This window comes from Stegodyphus dumicola, chromosome 1, assembly GCF_044657685.1.
Source record: "Stegodyphus dumicola isolate Sdum_Otavi_A_Nest chromosome 1, ASM4465768v1".
In the NCBI taxonomy this organism is placed as follows: Eukaryota; Metazoa; Arthropoda; class Arachnida; order Araneae; family Eresidae; genus Stegodyphus; species Stegodyphus dumicola.
This window is the reverse complement of record NC_140768.1, coordinates 53,677,236-53,704,297: the sequence shown is the minus strand read 5'-3', so window position 1 is coordinate 53,704,297 and position 27,062 is coordinate 53,677,236. Positions and strand designations below refer to the sequence as shown.

Sequence of the window (27,062 nt, the reverse complement as noted above, 5' to 3'; positions counted from 1 at the left end):
ATAAAAAGCCAAGACAAATGTGAAAATGATGATAAACTGTTTTTATTGAATCTTTACAGTGATGTCTAAAGATAAAAAATTAGGAACAAAAATACATCTTTTATAAATTATGGCATTAAATAAAGAAAATTATTTATATGCATTGTTTTATTTACATATTAATTTAATTTCATAAGTATTTAAAAAATAATTTACATAGAAAATGCTTTGCTTTTTTGCCATGGAACAGCTCCTTCTGCAGAGAGATAATCACAAAAGCCATCTTGAACTGCAGCTGCAGCATGGGTTGAATTATTGGTCCCTTGATGCCCAAGAAGCTGCCATGTTCTCCTGAGCATCAAGCACCTTCTTTAATGGAGGCATTCGAAAGAATAGAATCATGAAAGTTTAATGTACAATACTTCCTAGATACCTTTCCCATCTCATTTTTCATTAAGTAACTGTGAAAGTAAAGCATACTCTGAGTTGAGAGCAATTTCAATACTAAGTACTCGCCACCTAGAAGCCAGTATGCCAAAAGCATTTTCAACGCATTTTCTTGCTCGAGAGAGAGCCTATAATAAAAAATGTTTCTTTCATTCAAGAGAAATTTGCCTGGATAAATGCAGAAAAATTTTTCCCGACTAGAAAAGCCTCATCTCCAACAAATACAAAAGGTAAAACTCCATCACTGTTTAATAATGGCGCTAAAATCGGCAATGAAAAGAAAATTTCACTGACCAAAGCTTTGCCTGGAGTACAGTTATTGAAATTCCACCATCACTGATATGTCTATAATTACCTGAATCAACATAAAGGAAAGTATAATTAGCATCTACCACTGCTATTAGAGCTATGCTGTCATAGCCCTTATACAGTACAAAGTCCGTAATCCGAACTCATCGGGACTTCAGTTTTTCCGGATTATAGATCATCAGTTTAAATCTGGTAAGATGGCATGCAGAAATTATACAATTAACAATATAAAACCGTAATTTATGAAATGAAGAGCAATTATGATTTAAAGGGTATCAAAATTTACAAAAAAAAAAAAAAAAAACACCTTAATATTTATTTGTTTACTTTATTAAACATTTCTATCAATGCAAATTGTTTAAGTTGCTTCGTTTATTTATGCTAATACTTTCTCTTTAATTCTATAAACAGACATAATTTCTTGTTCAGTTACAAAGTTCCACTGTTCAAGTCCTGTAATTGCTGTGTTGAGAATACCGACTAACTTGTCAATCGAAATTTTTTCATTTTCAATAACGTCTCTGTCACTTTCTTCACTATTGGGAGCGTAAGGGTAAACACTTTACGCGCATGCGTAGCGGGCGTAAATGCATTATGCGCATGTGTAAGTTTGTGGCTTTGAGGTCCGGATTATAGATCATTCCGAATAATGGACGTCCGGATTACGTACTTTGTACTGTAATATGTTAATCCAGCTGATGGTAGAGCTTGTATTCTGATATGCTTACCTACATAAAAAGGAAAGCAACAATTATCAGTTGCCTAGAAAAATAATATATACTTTAATTATAAAAATTAATATAAATTTTTTTCAGTAAAAATTTTGGTGTGTTATTTTATATTATTTTGAAGTGAAGAAAAATGAGTTGCCCATACTAAAAGATATTTTCCAGTGCTATTCCATCAGTCATTTCAACAATCAATAACTCACATTTATTTCAGCCAAGAAACATTTATCACTTGACAGATAATACAGTGTCCATCAGAAATATATACAGGTGTCAGTTAAGAGATAATGGTTCAGTATAGAGAGAATTTGCTTGTGATGACCAATATTTCAGAATGTAAATAAACTTGCATAGAGATGTAAGATGATATTGTATTGAACATCATCTCTATGGAAGATCAAAATCATGTGAAATTGTAGGTACCGTAATTTCGCGCGTATAGTCCGCGGACTATCTGTGTTTAAAATGCGAATTTTTGAAGCTGCGGACTATCCACCAGTGCGGATAATACGCTGGTTGTTCACGGTTAAAATTGTTGAAATTTAAAAAACACGCTGTCGTGAACTGCCGATGATCAAATATAAAAATAGCGTGAGATTCCAAGTATCCTTCGCACTGCTTTAGCACAACTGCCGGGAGGGGGAAAAGTCGATGCGTCAACTCGGTTTTTAGGAGCCATAGTAGCAAGTACCTGGAGTACGAAAAAAAAGCGTGATTCGTTTACTTTAGCGTGGTTTGGCAACACCGAGTGAGTGGAGTCGAAGGTCACATTTCATTACCACTTATCACGAAGATAGCACGTTGCACAGTATTTTGTCTTTCATCTTCGCTAACGTTGATGAAACATCACCGGAGATTTACTGCTGAGAGGTAGTTGAGAAAACTGAAAAAGATGGAAATAGAGAAGCGGGCCGTTATTGGTTTAATCCTAGTATCCGGTGCACACGGGATTTGACTACTTTTGGCGACTTTATGATGAGCAGTAAAAACGGGACATATACGATGAGTAGTTAACGGGTCATTCAAAGAAAATATATAGTTAAACATAGTATATACTATGTATATAGTATATATACTATGCGTGTATAGTATATATATAGACGTTCTTTGGATCATTTTTGGTGTTGGCAAAGTCGCGCCAAGGCTGCACCGTATACTAGGATTTTACTCTATTATTTTGAAGTGGACAAGAAAGCGGTGAGAAATTTGCGCAAACAAAAGGATATGTTTAAAAAGCATGAGAATATTGCCGTATTAAAAAAAACGTAATTTCGGACGTATAGTCCGCGGACTATCTGACAATTTTTAAAATTTTTTTTATATAAAATCGTGTCTGCGGACTATACGTGCGAAATTACGGCCCAAGGCCCAAGGCGTTTGACTTCCGGAGTACCTTTGCAACTTAATGCAATTACCTCCACAACTTCGATAAGGAAACTGAGTTGGATAAGGAAAAGCAATGGCTAAAGGAGAGATGAACAGACCATTAAGGGTTTACACTGAAAGAAATGAATAAGGAGTCCACATATGGGACGAGCATTCTCTCTGCTTTCAACTTGTAGTTAAAGATTGAAAGAGAGAAAGGTGTTGATTGAGGCGAATTCCGGAACGCATTGCGTTAATGGAATCGGAAAGGTTGGAAGACAATCAGCCGGGAAACATATTTTTCCAGGGCTTGGGAAAGGTAATATTAGGTAATACGGACAGCCGCAGTGATAGCTAATGCCTTGGGGATGAGCAGGGGGGGGAAGAGTCTTACGACTAAAACTGGAATCCAGGGAAGAAGGAGCGAAGAGGAGGGGGGGAAGAGTCTATTCAGGAAGGCGAAAAGTTCTCCGACCGCCCGTGGCGAGAAAAGGAAGCGAGATTTGAATTTAATTATTGAAGAAGGTCTTGAAGTGATGAAATGCAAGCTTGTGATACTTGTGCAAAAATAAAGAATTGATAAGTTGTAGCTAGGTAAAAGAAGCACTGCAGGAATGATTATAGAGTATATTGATTATTGCTGTATTATTTAAGTCTAAATTTTAATGAATTTAATAGTAGTTAAATAAGTTTGAATAGGTTGATTTTAATTATTGCTGATTTTTTAAACTTTACTTTAATGTTATAAGTCTGGTCCGTGATAGATGAAAAGGTGAGGTCCTGATAAATGGGGAGGTCATGTTTAGTGGTACAGATGTGGGTCGCGATAACGAGGCCAGATTAGGTCTAGCGGGCAGTGATGTAAAAAGAGAGTTAATTAAGGGTCGCCGGGTTAGGCCTGTGAAGTGCTGGTTAAAGTTTAGTTTTAAAAATTAAAAAGAATTCCTAGTCAAGCAAGCACCTCCGCTTTGGATTCCTAGCAAAGATGTTAAATGTTCTATCAAGAACGCTCCTAGGTCGCTTAGCAGAGCTAGGCTCTGCTGGATTATAAGCAGGAAGTGAGTGCAAGACTGGGTTTTCAATCTGAGATAGTCTATTGAAAAACTTTGCCGAATTTTGCCGAAAAAAGGCATCCAGGGGTAAAATTTTGAGATCATTATGTAGCACTTCATTCCGGACGAAATAATGAGCATTGGTGAGTATGCGAAGCGTAACACTCTGGAATACTTGGAGTTTCTTTAGGTGACTGTTGGCTGTGGTTGACCAGATGATAGCTGCATAGGTGAGGATGGGGAAGATCGTGCTGCGATAAAGTAGGATCTTGTTGCTGAGGGAGAGGTTGCTGGTACGGTTGATTAGTGACATTAGTTGAGTTCTGACAGTTCTTGCTTTGGCTATTGTATAGTTGATATGAGTACTCCAGAGTAGCTTCGCATCTAGATAAACTCCCAGATATTTATAGGATTCCACCCAGGGTATCTCCTCATCAAATAACCTGAGTGGTTGGAGTTGTCTATGGACATTCCTCTTTCTGGAAAAGAAAACGGTGGCGGCACTTTTTGCGACGTTAATTTTGATTTTCCAGGTAATGAGCCAGGACTCCAAGTCTGTTAAATAAAGTTGGAGGTGATTAAGAGTGGCGTTAAGTGTTGGGTGCTGAGAAATGATGGCTGTGTCGTCTGCGTAAAGGGCTAGATCGACACTTGGTGATTGTGGTATGTCATTTACATACAAGTTGAAGAGCGTAGCGCTAAGAATTCCTCCCTGAGGCACCCCCGCCAGGATAGGGCGAGGAGAAGACAGAATATTTGACTTTAACAGAAAAGGTACGATTATTGAGGTAAGAGTGCATTATGTGCACAAAATTAGCCGAAATTTCAAGTCGCATGAGCTTGAATAAAATTCCGATATGCCAACATCTGTCGAAAGCCTTTGCTACTTCTAAATAGACTATAGTTGTAGGCTTTCCACTGCGAGATCCTGTGTGAATGATTTCTACTACCCTCAGTAGCTGGGTCTGAGTTGAGTGTTTTGCGCGAAAGCCGAATTGTTGAGGAATAATGATATTTCGGCTTCGGCAGAAATCATTCAGGTATCTAAGCAGTATAGCTTCGTAGATTTTACTAAGTGAAGACAGAAGGCTGATCGGTCTATAATTTTGAGGGACCTTAGGGTCCATGCCAGGTTTTAGAATAGGAATGACTAAAGCATTCTTCCAGCTAGTAGGATAATATTTTAACCTTAGCATTGAGTTAATCAAAACTGCTAGGTAAAATATGAATTTAATAGGCAAATTTTTAATCATGCGATTAGAAATCCTATCAAGGCCGGGTGCTTTTGCAGGGGTGAGATTTTTGACAATTGCAGAAATCTCAGTCATGGTTGTGGTAATGGGTTCCTCAGAATGTGTATCTGAGGAGAGAAATTTTTCAACTTGGTGTTGGACTTCATGCGTGTGCGTTGCACAGGTATCGAACATGAGTCCAGTGTTTAATGAGAATTGTGTTTGAAGACTGTCCGCTATGCGTTCAGCCTTCTCAGTGTCTGTTAATGCCATCCGGTCATTGACCGTGCCCATTAGGGGGGGAATGTCATGTTTGGGTTTGCGTAGCCGTGCGCTGGCAACCCAGAGGCTATTGTCAGAGGTCTTTAAGGACTTAAGGTAATTTGAATATTTATCATCTGCAAATTTTTTAATGTCAGACTTGATCTCATTCTGGATTCTTCGCAGTTGCACTCGAATGGATTCTAAACGTGTGTTTTGCCAATCTCTGCGAAGACGGTTTTTAATTTTGATTTTATCTTTAATGTAGTCAGGTAATTTATAGTGATTAGGTCTAAATTTGGGTTTGGAAGCAGCTGTGAACGCGCTTCCCAAGGTTTGGTTGAGCCTGTCAATGGCTAAGTCAACCTCCTGATTATCGTTAATTTTGATAGGGGGGAGAATACCATTTTCCAAAACATACCGAAAGTTGTCCCAGTTAGTCGAGACTTGCGCCGGTAAATTTTGATTGATTTTGGTAGTTTTAAGGGTGAGGTGAACCGGATAGTGGTCAGAGGACAATTCCGGAATCACTTTGATCGAATAATCTAATGGAATATTTTTAAATAAGGCCAAATCAATAATGGAAGGAGCACCTAATCCCCCAGGAAACTGGTAATGGGTAGGTGAGTTCGGCGCTATAATTTGGATACGGGCGTCCTGAGCCCAAATTTTGAGTTTATCGCCATAGTTGTTGGCAGTGACACAATCCCAACTTCTATGACGGGCATTTAAATCTCCTGCGATAATCAGGTTATTTGCAACACCACTTAATTTTCTGAGATCAGAGAGAAATGCAGGTCCCTGTCTCGGAGGCATGTAGCGACGCTACTGCTATTGGGGGGGAATTTTGAATATGAATTTGGATAATTGTCGCTTCTAGGGCCTCCAGTGGTGGTGTGGGTATTCTAGAATGCTTTAAAGAGCGTTTTACATAGATGCTAGTACCGCCACTAGCACGAACAGTGTCACTGATGCATACCTCTCTATCATTTCGGTAGCAGAAATAATTCGCGATGTTCGCGCTAAGTCCCTCAACCAGATGTGTCTCCTGAACGAGGAAGAGGTCCATGTGATGCTCATTAATAAAATCCCGGACTTCGTGGATCTTGTTCTTTATTCCGTTGGCATTCCAGAACGAAATCAGGAGATCTTCTTCTCTATTTGAGTCGTTGAACTTGATGTTTTAGTTGAGGAGTCCAACGTAGGCTTCATAAATAAAAAATGCTCTCTCAGGTCCGGTGGAGACTGTCCGTAGCTGAGGCAGGGCATTTTTAAAGGCTTTCAATAGGGTTTTATGTTCGATTCCAAATTCTGATGAGATCTGGAATACGCAACGGAGGGTATCAGTGCAGCTGTAATCCTCAGGAGTTGGGGCTAAAGCCTGGGCCGGTGGTGCTGGCTGTGGTGCAGGTTGCAGTGCCGGGGCTTGCTTGGGGGCTTGCTTCTGCTCCGAAGTCATATTAAATCCGGGATTTTTTCGTCCGGAAGCGATTTCGCTAAATAGGGGATCTGTACCACTAAGGAGAGGTTTAGCTGGCGCCGGTACAAATTTTGACTTCCCGCTATCCTTACAAATATTTGGGTTTTTGCCCTTGTTCATGGGATTCCTGGGACAGTGGAACCAGTTGGCCGCATGCTGACCAAGGCAGTTCGCACATGTGTTTGGTTCCTCAGGGTCTTTGGTACACTGGTACGCAAAATGTGGGCCAGCGCACCGCAGGCATTTGATGGGAAGCGTGCACACCGCTGAACTGTGGAAATATCCTTGGCAGCGCCAACACTGACTGGGTCCCTTTTTTCCCATGGTGTTTTTCCACTTTTATTTCTACTCCAAACATTAGAGTTTCCTCGAAGATGTCATATACATTCAACGAGGGGTTCAGTTGAATTAAGAACAAGGGCATTGGATAACGGGTTTTATGCCGATGTAGTTGCATGACACTGATCACCGAATAGCCTAATAGCTGAAGTTCGGCTTTGATTTTCTCAGGTTTTGCGTTGCTTGGCAGTCCCCTAAGCATGGCCTTTACTGGGCGATCTTGTTTGAGATTGAATGATTTATACTCGGCCCCCTGATTATTTAAAATTTGGGCGACTGAGCGGTAATCGTTCTCATTTTGCATCTCTATTCGGAGATATTTGCCTTTCATGCGGCATATGGCTGTTGGAACTTCAGACTGCACAAGTGAAGTCAGGAATTCAAAGTCCTTAGGGTCTACAAAAAAATAGGGAATTCTCTTTTTCGACCCTTCGGACGAGCTATTGCTGGGGGGGGGGGAGTACCGGTTTCAGCGCTCTCCTCGTTGATCTGAATGACTGGTTGCCTAGGCAACGAGCTTTGCTCTGTGGGTTGGGTGGGGGGGAGATCTTCAGGATTCTCACTCCAAAATGGAGGCAGGCTATTGTTATCAGTATTGCGTGCGATGAGATGGCGGGGTGGCTGTTGGAAGCCATCTTTGTCCACTTTCCTGATTTTTTTGTTTTCGGGCGAGGTAGGAGTATTTTCTCGCTTACTGATGGTTAATTTTTCTAATTTCTGGCTATTGCTAGCAATGATTTTGTCGGCTTGTAATTTTGCCGGTTTTAGGAGTGGTCTTTTGACTGGGGAGTTTTTCCCGACATTTTTGTCCTGGTCGCTGACTTTAACGTCAGTTTTAGAATTATTATTAGTTGTTTTAGTAACATTAACCAGCTTTTGGATGCATTCCTCCTCTGTAGGAGGGATGCTGAATAGAGGCAAGTTTAGACATTTGGCAAGAGAGGTTAAGGAAGCGAAATTACGGTAGTTTTATTTTTTAAGAGAATGTTTTTAATTTTCAGAAATATTGAGTTCACTGTACTAGCTTTCTGTCATAAGTATACATTACTGTATATAATAAAACTTGATGAAAAACTGCTAAATAATGATTGACAAGTAATCCTGCTGAAATCATATTTGACAATTTACAAGTTTTATCTAGCCCAGGAAAATTAAATTGCATAGATTTATAAAATATTAAAAAGAAATTGTAAATTTGTGTCTCATAGTGTTTAAAACTGTATAATTATATCTAAAAGAACTTTTGAAGTTAGATTAAAACAAAATATTATGTGAATGCATTAATGTTAAAGTTTATGTACTTGCAATCTGCATCATGTATTATATACTTCTTTTAATCAATAGCTTATTCAATAGTATAACAAGTGATGAGTAATACCTGATATAACTATGAGACTTTCACTAAAATGAAAAATTTTAGCAGATGAAAGCTAAATGAAATACTGTAAATTTTTAGCAAGTATGCAGTATGTAGTTTACTACATTCTTTCAAAAATGACATAAAACATTTATAGTATTATATTTTTATTACTTTTACTTCATAAATACTAATGCACCCTCCATCTACATAATGCACTGAGGTCTAAACCAATTATTATTATTATTATGGTACTTATTTAATTTTCATTAGTTCAATAACTATATAAAATGGCTCAGGTAAAATTCTTGAGTATAATAAGCTTGAATTAAAAATAATCAAACATAAGTTTATAATATATGTTTAAAATACATTTTATATATAAATGATTATTTTAACTTGAGCAAAGCATAAGAAGGCACATGGAAAAGCTCATTCAGTCACAAAAGAAGCCCACCAGGAGCCAAGCAGTAAAGTTGCAGAATACTAGTAATTCAATTCTGGGCGAACGGGCTGGCTGCTTTGGTGCTTTCTGGGCTTTTCTATGTACAACGTGGATATGAGCCAATTTCCCTTAAAAACTCTTCACACAAAGGTTATCCTATTCCCTTAGCTCTAATTATTTTGCCATAATCAAAGTAACCAAACCATCAATCACAAATGATAAATTACCAATATTTCAGGTTGTAGCAACTTGCTATTAACACATAATATAATTTAAAAACTAAAAAATAAGTTGACATGCACTGGTGTGCAAAAATTAAGGACGAAGTCGAAAAATTAGCATATCAGCTGAACGAAGAGGCAGAGCGGACAGAAAGACCAATCAGGAGATTAAGTAAGGTGATGTACGGTAGCACATGCGCAGATATGCAGGTAGATGTAATGGGGGAGTGTCTGAGTAGTATAAAGCATGTTGTTGGTGCAAGATCAGTATTTCTGGCAAAGAGATTGCATGCCGTATAGCAGTTAAAATCACACCGAGTTGCTGCCTCAGCGAGAAATGGCGAATAATCAATCTGTTAGATGACATCTGGATGCTTTTACCCGAGGTCGAATCATTGGGAAGTTGGAGGAAGGCCGCAGTGCGACAAGTGTGGCTGCAGAGTTCGGAATTGCTCACAGCATCGTTTGTCGACTTTGGAGACAATTTCAAACTACAGGAACAGCTATCCGGGGGTTTAGTAGTGGTCGTCCACGAGGAACCGCACCCACAGATGACCGGTATATTGCCTTACAGGCCAGAAGAAACAGGCGGCAGACAGCAGGAGAAATCGCTAGACACACGACAGAGGCGACTGGACAACCGATATCGCGTTTTACAGTGGCCAGAAGACTGCACGGTTGTGGTCTGTTTGCACAATGCTCTGGTTGTGGTCTGTTTGCACAATGCTCTGCATGGTGTGTACCTCTAACGCCTGCCCATCGGAGAAGGCGTTCTCTGTGATGCCGGGAACACCGGAATCGGAGACACAATGAATGGGGACGAGTACTCTTTACAGATGAGAGCAGATTCAGTCTGAGTAGCGATTCTCATCGCATACTCATCTGGAGAGAGCGGGGAAGCCGCAATCATCCCTCAAACATCATTGAAAGGGACAGGTATGGAGGTGGCGGTGTTCTCGTTTGGGGAGGCATCATGCTTGGTAGTCGTACAGACCTTCACATCTTCGACGCAGGTTCAGTCAACGGGACCCGTTATTGTAACGAGATTCTTCTTCCATATGTGCATCTTTTTAGAGGCGCTATGGGTCCGCAGTTCCTTTTCATGAACGACAATGCACCATGTCATCGCACAGTAGCTGCCGAACAGCTCTTAGAAAGTGAGGATATTGAACGTATGGATTGGCCGGCATGATCTCCAGATCTCAATCCCATCGAGCATGTATGGGATTTTCTAGGCAGACGTTTGGCAGCTCGTACCTTACCAGTAACGATTCCGGAGCTTCAATTGGCGCTGCAAGACGAATAAGCAGCAATGCCTCAACAACTCATCGACACTCTCATTCTCAGCATGGGCATATGCTGTGAAACCTGCCTAGCAGTCAGGGGAGTTCATATCCCCTATTAAAGACCAGATGCTTCTTGCTGGACACCCATCACAGGCATGTTTCGGCCTTCAGTCGCATTGCGCTCCATGCTACTTTTTCAATAAAGCTTCTTTTTATCCCTCTGATTTCTCTTTTAGTAAGTGTTGCTTACATTACTCATGTCCTTACGTATTGGGGATCTTACGGTATTAAATGTGTTGATTTGGAAAGCTTTTGTACAAAGTTATATTGAAAAAACCGTCTCGTCCTTAATTTTTGCACACCAGTGTATTTAATAACATATGAATTTTCTTAAAAGTCATGTATAATGACACACAATAAATTTCTGCAGTTTACTTATTTATCCACTAGACAAAAGTTTTTAAATTAGAAACTTGCATAAAAATTAATTTTTATATTATTCTTATTTATGTGTTTAATTTCACAATTTTATTTATTATAAAAATAAAGTTTCATTCATAAAACACCTTAATCATATCACAATTCTAGTCTTTTCATATTTTATTGCAGCTACTTATACCTAGTTAGTCAAAATGAATATAGTGATTAGAAATAACTATAACTATTTATTGAAAATGAATTTACCTTTAAGATTAACACATAATGTAAAGGGAACTTCAAAAATTTGTAGACATACGTCATAGATGTTATGTGCGACTTCCCTTGGTCATATGGACAACATCTAGGTGGTAGTCCATTTCGTGCAATACATCCTGAAGCATTTGTTCAGTCACCGACGCAAGCGCATTACAAATGCGCACTTTTGAATTCTTCAATTGTTTTGGGCATGTGAGGCACAAACACCGTCTTTCACATAACCCCATAGAAAAAAATCACAGTCAAGTCTGGAGATCTCGGTGGCCAAGAGTAGAAGACATCATCGGCAGCTCCACTTTGACCGATCCAAAGCTTTGGTTGATTTAAAAATGTGCTACCTTCGTACTCCAGTGTGGGGGTGCTCCATCTTGCTGAAAGATGTAATTCATGGAATCAGAGTCTAGCTGTAGCATTAACCATACCTCAAGCCTGTCCAGGTAAACATTTGATGTCACACTTCGCTCACTGAAGAACAAAGGACTGTACAGTTTATGTGATGAAATCGCGCAGAACACATTAACTTTCGATAAGTCACGTTCGTGTTCAATTACAATAGGAGGGTTCTCCATATCCCATATTCAACTGTTGTACCAGTTAACCTTCCCACTTATGTGGAAGGTTGATTCATCACTAAAAATGAGACAATCAGCCATTGTTTCATCCTCCAAGATTTCCAGCATAAACGTAGTGTAATTCATACGTTTGCCATAGTCTTCCTGTTTCAATTGCTGCACAAGTCGAATGATGTACGGTTTCATTTGCAGCCTCTTTCTGAGAACACGCCTTACCGTTTTTTGTGGCATTTGTAACTCCCTACTGCCTTTGTACGTTGGTTTCTGTAGACTTCATTCATATTTGCAGCGAATTCTTTCAACGTTTATCTGTTGAAACACATGGCCTGCCGCTACTTTTCCTTTTGCACAGACATCCTGTTCCTTTAAACATCCGATGCCATCTGTGTATGTTGGTCACATATTTAGAGGTTCTTAATTGTAACGCTGACGGAATCTTCTCTGCACTGTTGTAACAGGATGGCATTTTTCAAATTCTAAGATGCAGAATGCTTTCTACATGGGACTTGCCATTTTTACTAATGAGACACCCGCAATGAACAGGTTTCTTATCGTTGCGAAGTTTTAACTTGCATGCATAGGCTTCCGCTTCACTGCACTTGAGCCTTATGTAAAGATATTTTGTAGCTCCGTCTACATTCTGCACTGTTGAAATTAAGAAAGAAACCATAGATAAACATAAGCGCGGTGTAAGAGTGATGGAATTGGGAAAGACTTATGATTGTTTGAAATCAACAATCTGCACTATTCTGAAGAAGAAGGAAGAAATTAAGAAACGTAATGTGGCCAAAGAAGTTATTTCCAAACACTGTCCAAAACTCCTAGAAGATGTTGAGAAACTGTAGGTGGTGTGGATTAACGAGAAGCATTTAAAAGGCCATTCATTGTCCGAAGCTATCATTTGCGCTAAAGCTAAGAGAATCTGCAATTAGACCTTCTCTGAAAAACACCAGGTACATCGATCAAAGATGAGATGGTAATGAGATTTTTGGGGGTGATGAACGGATTAACTAGATTTTCATTATTTTCAATGAGGAAGTTTGTTTCTGGATATGAGAAATTCTCTCTATGCTGGAATGAATTAAACTCTTATCTCGAGGTTCCACTGTATTTAAATAGTTATTGTGTTACTCTTATCGATAAATTCTTTTCCATTAAATAGTTACAGCTATTTGTAACCGCTATTCATTTTGACTTACCGTGTATATCAGATTAGATAATTCTGCAATACTTTATCTTTGAAAATAATCTTCAACTGCCTAATTTAATATAATGCATTTTTTTATTTCAAAAGTACTCATTGAAAGACAAATCTAGAATACCAGACATATATATATATAGTATGTAATAATAAAATTCCATAGTCAAGAATACACTTAAAATTCTAACTGTATGTTCTTTTCATTTTTAATGGTGACGGTCTCTTATTTGAAAGTACGTGGAATTAAATCCACAGCCCCGTAGTCAAGTTGTTTTTCCCGCCTTTTCTACACGTACAGTTTTAGAATGTTCTGGAAATATTTAAAGCGAACTGGATTGGCTGACGTCATTTCTTGGAAGCTCCGCCTTTCCAGAGGCTATAAAAGGACTCGCAAAAGAATATCGGCGGCTTTTTCTTTAATGCAACGATGCAGTAAACTTCATACAAAAAGTTATTAGTAATTCTTTTTATTTACTCCGGATATCTGATTTTGTAACTCCTATTTCTCCTGAATAATAATAAATGGATCCTATTTTTTAAACTTATCGTCTGATAATTTAAGCTACGACTACATCTATATTTCTACAACAATCTATTTATTCTGGACAAAAGCTGATATATCACATATATATATATACATATATATAATACATGCTATCAATTGTACCTATGCAGTCGAGAAAATTCCATTTATATTCAAAACCTTCTACTATTGCAGTCCGTTCATTTGATGACATTGGTATAACCATAAAGAGTGATAACTAGAGTTGCCATATTACTTTACAGGTCTCTCAAATAATGTGCAAAAGTAAAGATTTGGAAACACAGAAAGTGTGTACCTGGTCTGTGCAATTACTTCCAGATGCCAGTCTGAATCAATACAGTGGAACCTTGAGATACAAGCACCTCTATGTACGAGAAATTCAAGATACAAAGAAAGTATGAGCGAAAAATTCATCTCTAAATACGAGCAGCAAGCCAGGCTGTTGGTATGCGTGGCATGTTTCCCGATCTGGCTCGACTCGGGGAATACCTTCATCAGATCGCTCATTATTCTTTGATTCTACATATTTGTGCGTTTGTGAGTTACTTGCTTTTTACATTTAACGTGAATAGCTATCATTTGCGCTAAAGCTAAGAATCTGCAATTAGACCTTCTCTGAAAAACACCAGGTACATCGATCGAAGATGAGATGGTAACGAGATTTTTGGGGGTGATGAACAGATTAATTAGATTTTCATTATTTTCAATGAGGAAGTTTGTTTCTAGATGTTAGAAATTCTCTATATGGGCTCAATGCTGGAATGAATTCAATTCTTATCTCAAGGTTCCACTGTATTTAAATAGTTATTGCAGATATTAAAACATCTAGTACAAAGAGAACAATAGCAATAACAAACAGTAATCTGTATGATGCAATATGCAACTTTTAAAAAAGGTGTCAGTTTCAAAGAGATTGTAATTTTTTTCTATCTTTACTTAAATTAAACTACAGCAAATAAAGGCTTTAATTATGTAACTTATTTTAATAAAAGTATGTTCCCATTCATCAGTTTTTTAAATTGCAACTATATTGCAAATTCAAAATAAACAAAAAGTATGAATCAAAGAGAATCAATTGGCCTGAAGCATTAATTGATCAGATCATTCATTCTTAAATATGTACACCATGTTTCAAAATGAATATATGTATTACAAAGTGTTATTTTGTCCAAACTATTAGCCTCCAAAAAAGAATATACGTATTTTGAATGCATATATTTATTAATCTGTATGACATACGAATATGAAACTTTACACAACATATGTACGAACTTTCTCAAGTTCAGATTACAGATGTTCAATATGTCCTCCATCAGCGACATGAACAATATCACATCGTTACTCAAATTCCTCCCATACTCGGGCTAGCATGTCCATCGTCACTGATGTTATGGCAGTGCGAATCCGGTTCTTCATCTCTACCAGGATTTGTGGAATTGGTGGTATATTAACATTGTTTTTAATGAAACCCCACAGGAAGAAGTCACAGGGTGTCAAATCCAGTGACGACCAATCCAGTGGTTCAATAGAGTTTCATTCAGATAATAACACACTTGGTGACACCAGTGAGGGGGGTGACCCGTCTTGTTGAAAAAGGAAGTTGTCTTCATGCAGCCTCGTAAAAAAAAAAAAGAATATACATATTTATACGTAGGACAAAAAAAGAATATACATATTTCGAATGCATATATTTATCTATGTATATAAATTTTGTCCAAAATCACTGCACCTCGGCTCAGTTATTGGTGAAACGAATGCATTAGTTTACATTAATAGCTGCTAGGTGTCAGTTGTCTTCTGTCTTGCGTGGTAACAGTCACATGTATAAAATGGCTACTCCGAAGCAGAAATCATTTTGTATTCTCGAGTTTGGGAAGTGCAATTCCGTGATTACAGTGCAAAGACGTTTCAAGTTGAGATATCAAAGTGATCCTCCGAATGTGTGGAACATTCACAGATGGTATCGACAGTTTGCAGATACAGGATGTATATATTAAGAAAAGAGTCCTGGCAGCCCTTGTGTCCCCGATGAAAATGTTGCATGAATTCAAACTGCTTTCCAACGTAGTCCTTCAAAATCAACTTGTTGTGACAGTCGGGAATTACAACTGCCTACAACAACTGCCATATTTTGAGACGATGTTTGGTTATGAAGCTGTACAATTGTTACAGGCTCTGCGTCCTGATGACAAATACAAACATGTGGCATTTTGCAACGAGATTATTGATGCTGTTGACAATGATATAACACTTTCGCACAACACATCATGTTCAGTGATGAAGCGACTTTTCATGTTAGTGGTCAAGTAAACAAACACAATATTTCGAATTTGGGGCCTATAGAACCCACATGCAGCCATTTAACGTGTACAAGATTCACCCAAAATCAATGTGTTTTGTTTACGGCCTATTCTTCTTTGATGGAAACACAGTTAAAGGTCAGTAGTATCTCTCTATGTTACAAAACTGGTTGTTTCTGAGGCTGCATGAAGACAACTTCCTTTTTCAACAAGACGGGTCACTCCCTCACTGGTGTCACCAAGTGTGTGATTATCTGAATGAAACTCTATTGAACCATTGGATTGGTCGTCACTGGATTTGACACCCTGTGACTTCTTCCTGTGGGGTTTCATTAAAGACAACTTAATGTACCACCACTTCCACAGTTCCTGGTAGAGATGAAGAACCGATCCGCACTGCCATAACATCAGTGACGATGGACATGCTAGCCCGAGTATGGGAGGAATTTGAGTATCGATGTGATGTTGTTTATGTCGCTGATGGAGGACATATTGAACATCTGTAATCTGAACTTGAGAAGTTCTTACATATGTTGTGTAAAGTTTCATATTCGTATGTCATACAGTTTAATAAATATATGCATTCGAAATACGTATATTCTTTTTGAAACATGCTGTATATATATATATATATATATAGATAGATAGATAGATAGATATTTTTAATGGCTGGGTGCTTTATTTAATAGCCGTTAGCCTTGTGCCACTACAAGGGCCAGAAGTGGCGGCCATTTTGTTATAGAAGCACCTAATAGGTGGCGACTGTGACTACCTATGAAAGGATGGACAGTTACAACCATGGCGTTCTCTAGGACTCAAACCCGGGGCCCATTGCTACAAAAATACTTAGCCCAGTAAGGGAAGTTTCTTTGACAGAAGACACTAGAAAAGTTGCATTTAAGAATAATTTTTCTATGATTGGTAATTCTTCTAAACGTCATTTAGATAATGTTATCATTGTCTCCTCATCGCAATCAGTCAATACTTTGGCTGAATTTCAATCTAAGTTAGCTAAAATTGATGTATCAAATACAGGAATCCACATTACGAATATGCGTTTAACTCGTTCGAGGGATCTTCTGATAAGTTGTGATACACAGAAGCATCAAGAACAGCTTAAACATTTGATATCATCTTCTCCGGATGCCAATATTTCGGCATGTGTACTTAGATCGCATATGGATAGAATTATTTTATAGAGTTCCTATTAATGTAACTGAGGATGCTATCGAAGATGCTTTTAAGGCGCTGTTGCCGAGAGATACTAATTTAAATTAAAATTAAGCTTTAAATGCACAGAAAATAGTAAGAATTTCATTCTACAAATAGACAAGCAGTCTTTGACATTACTGGGTTATAAGGGTCGCTTTTATGTCAAATTCCATTCTTGTAGTTTTCGTAAATATATTCAAATTTTAAGATGTTATGGTTGCCAGGCTTTTGGCCACCATATTCGAAATTGTAAAAATTCTTTATTTTGCTCTCACTGCATTTATACGCATGATAATTTAGTTCCAAACTGCAAAGAGTCCCATCTTGTATTAACTGTTTAAGAAAGCACACACAGTACAACATTTGTCATAATTCTAATTCTTACGCTTGCCCTGTTTTTAAAAAAGAGTTATGCAGTTAAAGGCTGTGTCTTAAAATAGCAAATTAAATGTTATTGCTATATTGTTTGTTTGTTTTTCTTTTCTTAGTTTTTGAGAATAATTGTATTTTAAACCGGAATATGTTAATTAGGAGGGCATTTATTCTATAATTAAGATAAATTAGTGCCTAGATAAGAACTGATTCAGATAGATAAGAATCATTATAAATAGATATGTAGTTTTGCACAATTTAGAATTGTATTGAAAAAGTTTAAGAATTGATTTTCTTCTTTCTTTTTTTTAATCATCTGAGATTCAAGTTATTAGTTACAAAACATTTGCTTCAATGGATAATAGTAAAATAGTGTACATATTGCTATGGACATATATAATGAGGTGTGCAAACTGTTAAGGACACAAAGTTATGATATATCGAAGTGGACAAGTAGTATTTACATGAACAATGAACTTGACAAAAGTGTACCTCAAATTTATCAAAAGTTAACTTAGAATCCAGTTTATATGAACATAGAGTAGTCTACACAACATCATATACTTTGGGCTATGGAACTATCAACTGCCTGAACTGATGTGACTGGCCTACTCTGTGGATAACTGCAACAATAATATGGACACACATTATTAGGTGTATAACTGATAAGAACATGAAGTTATGATGTATTGAAAAAGACATAGGTTCAGAAACTGGTTAATATATACTTAGTTCCTCTCTCCAAATTTCATATAATACTTTTTTATTATTATAATTTATATGAAAAAGGCTCAACACGACTGAATGGAAGCATAAGAGTAAATAACTATTTCAGATCATTATTATAATTTATATAAAAATTGCTAAACATAACTGAATGGATGCCTGCATCGCTATTTCGCTACCGACTTATCGCTAAAGCATAATTTCATCTCGTTGGTTGTTCAAACGTAATTTTCTATAATGAATGATGCCTTTTCTTTGAAAGTATTCAGAATCGGAACTCAGAAGTGCAGAATCGCTCACTTATTTGTTTGCCACTTTTTACAAGGGTTAAAAACAATTGGATTTTTGCCAATTTTATTTTACTTTTTAAATGAAAATAGGTCGATGTGTATATAGATAAAGTCAAGGGGGTGCGCAGTGCCATTTTTGTGCAATTCTGGGATTTTTTTTAAAGTGAAAATAGGTCGATGTGCACGTGGATACCGAGTATGTGCAATTCTTAAAAACGTGTCAAGCAGTGAGCGATTCTGCACTTTACCCAAAATTCTACTGCCAACTTTTCATCATGGGCAATCCCCAAATTGTTAAATCCATAGGATATCAAAAAAGGATTTAAAATCAAAAAAGGATTTAAAAAATTAAACTAGCAATATGTTTTAACGGTACTATTCGGTTTCAAGGAGCGTAAAAAATCGCCAAACTATTGTTGATGCCAATGCTGCCAAAAATAATTGCGGCAAGAAAGGAAGTATAATAGTAAATAACTGTCTAAGATTGATATTTTAATTTAGATGAAAGGTTAATTTCATATAATACTTTTTTATTATTATAATTTATATGAAAAAGGCTAAACATAACTGAATGGATGACTGCATCGCTATTTCGCTACCGACTTATCGCTAAAGCATAATTTCATCTCGTTGGTTGTTCAAACGTAATTTTCTATAATGAATGATGCCTTTTTTTTTAAATTATTCAGAAGTGCAGAATCGCTCGCTTATTTGTTTGCCGCTTTTTACAAGGGTAAAAACAATTGGATTTTTGTCAATTTTATTTTACTTTTTAAATGAAAATAGGTCGATGTGTACATAGATAAAGTCAAGGGTGTACCCAGTGCTACTTTTGTGCAATCCTGGGATTTTTTTAAAAGTGAAAATAGGTCAATGTGCACATGGATACCGAGTATGTGCAATTCTTAAAAACGCATCAAGCAGTGAGTGATTCTACACTTTACCCAAAATTCTATTGCAGACTTTTCATTGTGGGCTATTCCCTAATTGTTAAATCCATAGGATATAAAAAAACGATTTAAAAATTAAACTAGTATTTCAATAGCGTCTTAAGAAATATATAACTATATAAGCTTACGCAATCTGAAACCAGCGCGTACGCTAGATTTGGCGTGCTGTTAAATGGGCACGTTTGCTAGATTTGGCGCTTTTGCGCATACATTTTCGCTGCAATTTTTTTACTGCCCTCGAAACAGAAGAGTACTGTTTTAACCTAAAAAAACAAATACGAATTGCACATTCTAAGCAGCGAAGGAATCTACGAACTACGCACACCTCGCTTCAATAAATTAACATAACAACAATAAATTTCAAAGAATACCGTGTACACAGCATTCTGTTTAAACTTAAAAAAAATCTACGAATTGCACAAACTAGGCATTGTGCACAAATCAAGCAAATAAACTAAATTAAATTACAAACAGTTGAAACAACAACAACAACAACAAAAATTCATAGTAAAAAACAACGAACATAACATTCTATAAAAACAGTAAATAAAATGCACTTACCATAATACATTCCTGAATAAAATTTCGCCAGTCACACAACGTCTCTGAAAAAAAGTGCCACGATTTGGCTATATCACATGTCTTTCTTAGATTCGAAATTTCAAATAACGATAAAAACTTCCTCCAAAGTTAACTTACTACACCAAAACCACAATCCAAATCTTAAACTCTGCTGACAGCCACATACTTTACCAGCAACTGTTTAACTGGAAATCCACACAAGAACTATCAGAAACGCTCTTCTTCGATTTCTCATAGCAGCTCCGCATTTCAGACTCAATTTTAAAAGTTCCACAGAAATTCGAAAAACAAACTTCAATCCTCATAAACACACCCGTGAACAAAAGACTCGTTAACATCTCCAATATCGTACCTTTTAATACTAAATTTACTTTCCACACAATCTAAAATATTCGACTGAAATCTTGCCATCACGTCTATCATTGCAACATAGGCCATTTCAAAACACGCACGACACGAACCAACGAGCAATTAAACCACTCCAGCAAAAGATTTTTCAATGTCAACAGGGTTGCCATACAACACGCAATCGCACAAAAAACCAGCGCAGAACACATATCGCCACACTTACTGAAATTAGGGCACACATAAGAGTACAGCCAAAAAAAAAAGAGTTTACATTGTGTTAAAATTATTGTCCAAAGTACGAGAAGACAGTTTCCTCAAAAAATTTCTCAAGTCTAAACTTACCATTTCTAACAGTTTACTTACTTTTAGCAGTTACTCACATGTTATTAATAAAAATCACAACAGAAACTCCATAATTAAAAATAGCATCAGTCTTCTGTGAAGGTGATTACTTTCAATGTGATTATTAGATTATGACAAAGCGAACTAGGGTTACTAGTCTAAAGGAAGTGATGTCCTCATAGAACATTTTTTAAGATAAATTAATTCATATTCATATCTTGGACAGATATGGAAAAAATACCCATGTACCCAGGCTGTTCATCATAAAATGAACAATCAATGTTCAATGATCGTATTTGTTTAACCATCATTGGGATAACATGGTTACCTTCAGAAAATACAGCTACCTGTGATTGTTTATATACCAGTATCACTACCAGTATTTGTTTATATTCTCAGAAATACTGTCAACATTTGAAGTTGTTCACCATAGAGATTTCACTATCTATTGAAAATTGCTGCAATTATCATCAATAAACAATGTTCAGATATTTATGTTGTAGAGACATTAGGAATTTTTTGGAAGCAGGCAAGATAAAAAATCAGCAACACCTTTGCCAGGAAATGAACCGGGGACCTCTAGAATACACACCCAGTGTGCAGACCACTACACCACGAAGGCATGCTAGGAAGGCGGGAGAAATACCTTACGTACTCCCCCTTTTAAAAGGCGACTAGGGTTTTAAAGAGACCCAATTGCCAAATCCTGGGTGGGGAGAATCATCATCCATCACCCTTTTAGTTAGTGCACCACTGTAGAGACATTAGGAATTTTTTGGAAGTAGTCAAGATGAGAAATGAGCAACACCTTCACCAGGAATCAAACCTCTGGAACACATGCCCAGCATGTAGAACACCACACCATGAAGGCATGCTTGGAAGGCAGGAGAAATACCTTATAATATTAGAGATTTGAAAGAAACATGATTATATGGAAAATCACTCTCCATTTCAGTTTCATTCTTATACTCAAAGAAGTATTTAATTTTTCATGTGCTTCATATCTTTTTAAATGCAGAATTTCATTAAATAATTTATTATGATACAATTATTCTTAATCAAAGTACTTTCTTTTGGAGGTTAAGCTTTTTTTTTAAACATATTTATATTCCACAATGTATTCAAGAAATTATTTAAAATCTTGAATTAAATTCAGTGCTTATTTGTCAAATATAAAACATGGATGGATCAAATCTTTCAAAAATAAAGCTTTCTGCATATCTCCCAAGTTTCCTAGAATAAAAATCTAGAAAGCCCAGTCATTTTATATTTCTGATCCCATGAAAACATCTTAATGACTACATGAAGAAGCACTAATAAAATTTATTAAGCGACATTTACAAAAATCTAAGAATATTTACAAACTGCTGAGCATATTCTAAAGCAGGAACAAATCATAATATAGGACAGTGCATTAAAACGTAGACCTGCGTCTGGCACATATAGCAATTTTACATTATGCTTATTCTGCTATTATGTTGTGAAAAACTCAAGAATATGTTTTATTCGGGTAATCAAATTATTAACAAACTTCATTAATGTTAAAAACAAATGGCACAGCTTTAGTATTAGTCCTTTTTGGCGAGAAATTTGTTTGGCGACATTTTGGAGCGATAAATGAAAAATTATGATAACTTTGGTAACCCTAAATACTGAGCTTCAAACATGCCGCCATTTCTGTCCACGTAACTTTAACGAATTTGATAGGTATCAGAGCTTTGATGGCAGGAGGGATAAATTGTGTGTTTTTCTTAAAGTTACTTTTGTGTTCGGAAAGCACAACATTTAAAATATTTTTTAAAAAGCCAATTTTTTTATAGTTAAAACTGGTACTTTTAATATTACATCACATGAGTCTTGACATTTTTTCATATGTCAACTCTGCATATTATTATAAACTCCACCCCCCAAGGCAAAAAAACACATTTTCAGTAGCATGAGGTAAACTTTTGGTATTTCCTTTGCTAAGGAGATCAAAATTACCATGGTCTAAAAATACTTATTTACCTCATATTAGAACTATAGGGATGTGTAATTGCATGAATTCATAGGCTCAAATCAGGACCAAAATCAGGTTTCATTATTGCTTTTATAACATTTTCATAATTTGTCTGACTATAAAAAATATAATGTTGCTTAGATTATGGAATATATTGCTTATAATTTAGAGTTCTCGGTTGATCTTTACATTACGGTAACTGGTAGTTTGGCGACATTTTGGAGGCGATAAAGGTTACTACCTGGGACTTTGGCAATAATGTGAGCAGTACTGAGTTCCGATTACGCATTATTTTGTGTGGGGGAAATGAGAGATCATTGTATATGTCATGTGATATTAATGGACGAATTACGGTTCTTTAATCGGAAAAGGGGGGAAATCGGGAAAAAATCTGGAAATTTTGTATTTGGCTTTATTCTGTGTTGTGTGAAATAGTGTTTGTGAATTTTTGGATCCCATGGCCGTAAGTAAAGTGAATTCGAAATGGGTATTTAGTGGTATTGAAAAGGATAGTAAGAAATGTTTTTTAAGGTTGTGTGAGAGAGAAATAAACATGTTTTATTATGTTATTTATTTTACCTGGTATCTTGCTTTGAAAGATAAGTATGATTTTAAAGATTTTGAAAGAGAATGAAGAAAAGTGTATCCGCCACGTAATGAAGATTCTGAAGGAGATTAGGTAAGTTAGTATTTTTAATTATTTTTATGCATTGTTGGAAATGTAAGGTGGAAAGGAATTTGGTATTATTGGGAAAATTGTTATTAGCAATGATTTAGTTTAAAGTAATTAGGATTGTAAGGTAATTTTTATTAATTGAATGTATGTGCTCATGTATATTTTAAGTGGTGTTTTTGAATTTAATTATATTTTAATGAAATGATAGTTATTTTGTGAATTTTATACTTGTAGGAATTTGGTGTATGTTTAAGTTGAAATAAATGTGCATGGAAATAATTTAAATATTTGATAATAAATATTTGTAATGCTTCATGTATGAATTCGTTGGTGACGTGTATAATGTAATAGATGATTTAGAGGTAAAAGTTTTTGGATATTTTATTTATTTTATATGTGGAAATGTTCATATTTGTAAAGGGTAAATACTTTTTCGCGATCATGTAATTTCATATATGTTCTTTTTACCGGGTTTAAAGATTGAGAAAATTGTCATGTATTTTCGTGAAATTTTTTTAATTTATGAGATATAAGCAGTGTACATGGATATAGTGAAGAGTGTGCAGAATGCCATTTTTGTGCAATTCTGGGATGTTTTTTAAGTAAAAATAAGTCGACGTGTACATGGTTCAGTGATATTTTAATGAAATGATAGTTATTTTGTGAATTTTATGCTTGTAGGAATTTGGTTTACGTTTAAGTTGAAATAAACGTGCATGGAAATAATTTAAATATTTGATACTAAATATTTGTAATGCTTCATGTATGAATTCGTTGGTGACGTGTATAATGTAATAGATGATTTAGAGGTAAAAGTTTTTGGATATTTTATTTATTTTATATGTGGAAATGTTCATATTTGTAAAGGGTAAATACTTTTTCGCGATCATGTAATTTCATATATGTTCTTTTTACCGGGTTTAAAGATTGAGAAAATTGTCATGTATTTTCGTGAAATTTTTCGAATTTATGAGAAAAAAGCAGTGTACATGGATATAGTGAAGAGTGTGCTCAATGCCATTTTTGTGCAATTCTGGGATGTTTTTTTAAGTAAAAATAAGTCGGCGTGTACATGGTTTATGTGTATGTGTTATTTTGAAAAACGCGTAAGGTGTATGGTATTGTGCACTTTTTCCGAATTTTGCAGTGAATATTTGTCATGATTAAGCAGTTTTGTTTGATAAAATTTCTAGCATAAGTATAATTCGGCTAGTAGATTGTTGGAAGAAGTGTTCAGTAGATAAGAAGAAAAGAAACATGTCTTTACTTCGTGAAGACAAAATGGCGGCGGGGAAAAAAAATAGAGGGTTGCTGTAGGGGAGTTGGTCGCCAAAAAATCGCCAAGTTACCGTAATGTAAAGATCAACCGAGTTCTCAAATTTTGTAAATCTTACAACCTAACAGCTGTATATGAATAACCTTCACTGAGTATTATTATTTTTATTAATAGTATGTTGACATAACAGTCGACTTTATATTTTAAATTTTATGCAAATTTTCTACATTACTAAAACATTTTATCTAACAGAAATCTGAATTTTTTGTAATAAAAACTCTATAATAAAAGTAAGAGTACAATTTATATATAAAAATTTGACTACATGGCAAGTACTTAGATACTGATTTCAATGTCTTTAAATGTTATTATCATAAAGTTTAGATATATTCTTATTAAGTTAAGATATACTTTTATTCTATTATAAAGTTTAGATGTACAGAACAGAAGGTACACTTTGTGCTTATGACTCAGTCAACCACTTGTGGCAAGATAACTTATGATAACAATTAAGTTCAAATGTAAAATTTAAATTCAAATAAATTTGTAGCCCAAAGGCTGCACAAATCAATTTAATGCAAAGTTGGTTAAAAACTTAACCGGCATGGAATTCAACTATCAGCAATTATAATGCAAGACTGAAGACTACAAATCTTTTATCTAGCAACCTAGTAATGTGGCCTCAAAAGGCAAAACACGGTTTGTTTTACAAAATAAAAACTTCATTTGGAATCTGGTAAGAAAACGGATGGAGGAAATTGACAGTAAAGATCCCAAGCATAAAATAACTCTGGTTACAAAATAAAGGAACGTTACAATATACTTTGTTTCCTGGTTAATTATTCAGTACATGAAATAGTGTAATGCATTTTTGTTTGCATCACATACAAATTATTTAGTTTATTTAAATGTCCAAACTGACAGGATTTTGCAAACATATTGACGATATTTTTCTACCTATAGATGCAACACTTCTTCTCTTCAGAAGTAAGATTCAGAATTAAGAAATAAGTAAATAAGAGAGAATTATGAATAGAAAATAAATACACGTGCTGGCTAGCAGAAGAAGGATGCCTTCATAAAGTACTTTTTAAGAGAAACTGGCTCAGATTCACATTACATCTACGGAAAACTACTAAAACTCCCATATAGCCAGTCTGAACTACCACTGTTCAGTGGCTATCACTCCACCACTAGTGGATTCCATTGAGTGTTCGAATTTTTCACAGAAATCATCATTTACGATGATTGTTGTATTATTACCATTGGTACAAAATTTACTCATTATGATAATTTAATTTTTGCTTTTAAATTATAATCATAAATTACTTGTAATAAATTAAGGGATTAAAAAATACACACTTCTTAATATTTTTACCATTTACAAAATTTGATCATAAAAAATATTTCTAACACTGGTACAAAACTTGCCCATTATAATTGAATTTGATTTCCTTCACTTTGAAATATTTTTTTATTTTCTTTTAATAACAGAATCTAAGAAACTAAAGTAACATATACTAGTTTAAAATGCATTTATTAACCTTTTGTAAATTTCATTATTCATAAACATAAAAATTAACCTTTTGTAAATTTAAAATATTAGCTAAGTACTAATATAATAAAATATAAATATGAACTAACTACTTAAAATATTAATGTTTAATACATTATATTTTGTAATTAAAAATATTAACATTTTGTAAATTTCATTACTCGTAACATAATAATTGTCATACATTCATTTACAGTAGTGTTTCAAGAATTTATCATAGCAGTACTAGAAATGTTGAAAATTAGAGAAAGACTGTTTATTCTGATTAAGAGCTTATTTTTTAGGACTGTTATTTAGTCTAGATCGGGTTTTGTTGACAATCCGCCATTTTTTTTCCGATCTTCAAAACCGGGTCTACCTTGGCGACCGAAGTTTGTCGCCAAATAAAAAAATCGCCAAAAGGACCAATACTAAAGCTGTTCCAAATAAATAATAATATTAGTCTATCATTATATAAAAAATAAGCAATGAAACATTCATTTTGTTGTTAACTAAATCACAACATATTTACTAGTCCTATTTCGTTAGTAAAGCAGAAAAAATTACTACTAAGTTCTACCTTTTAATAATTACTAATTTGATGATACATAATAAGAAATATTTGACAAATTTTACGTTAAGGTTCCGCTAAAAAATGAAAATAACTCACAGTCATTTAAGTCATTATTCTGGGTCCTTCTCTCTCAAAATTCAAAATGTGAGCAATAATGTTTCATCAGCGGAAATGCAGCTCACTTTTGAAATGAGAGAACACAATCCCGTCTTGGAACGCAAAGACTTTGGTAGAGTAAATATATTCTTTTCCAAGTTCCTCTTTAAGCCGCGATTAGCACACAGTAATTACGTGCTGTGAGTAAATATATTTTTTAACTTACGACGTTTTATAGCAGACGAGTATGTAAATTTACACTAAAGAAACA

General features: G+C 35.4%; 1 long non-coding RNA gene across 1 annotated transcript; it reads right to left on the bottom strand.

Annotated features, from left to right (window-relative positions):
* Positions 1–22: 22 nt before the first annotated feature.
* Positions 23–27,062, bottom strand: LOC146999082 (uncharacterized). Its single transcript, XR_015040585.1, has 2 exons — positions 26,792–27,062; positions 23–554 (listed from the first exon to the last, which is right to left on the bottom strand). It is a non-coding gene; the product is annotated as an uncharacterized LOC146999082 (long non-coding RNA).